Below are 434 nucleotides of genomic sequence, written 5' to 3' on the forward strand. Positions count from 1 at the left end.
TTGCTGCTCTGGGGGCTTTTTTTTTTTTTTTTAGAAAAGGGGGAAAACCCCCAAAAAGCCACAAAAAAAGAGAAAAATGTCAAGAAACAGCAGAAGCCACCGCCAGGGGCCGCGAGGGGGGGGCAGGATGGACCCCCCACAATGGCTCTGGGTGAAGTGGGGGCTGCATTGGGACTCCAGCATCATCCCCCCAGCCTGGTTTGGACTGTTGCCTGGCAACTGCTGGGGGGGGGTCTATTCTCCCCCCATCCCCCTGCCACCGCTCGATGCCACGTGCTTCCAAGGCTCCGCTGCTCTGGAGGACTCTGGGGGGGGCCCTGGACCTGCCCCCCCCCCCGCACCTTGTTCGGACCCCCTGGACTTTGGACCTCCCCGAAATCTTTGTCTCGTGCTTCCGTCTCCGGCGGCCCCTGGACACACACAGTGCCTTGTGC

Source organism: Alligator sinensis, unplaced genomic scaffold (genome assembly GCF_000455745.1).
Source record: "Alligator sinensis unplaced genomic scaffold, ASM45574v1 scaffold1065_1, whole genome shotgun sequence".
Classification (NCBI taxonomy): domain Eukaryota; kingdom Metazoa; phylum Chordata; order Crocodylia; family Alligatoridae; genus Alligator; species Alligator sinensis.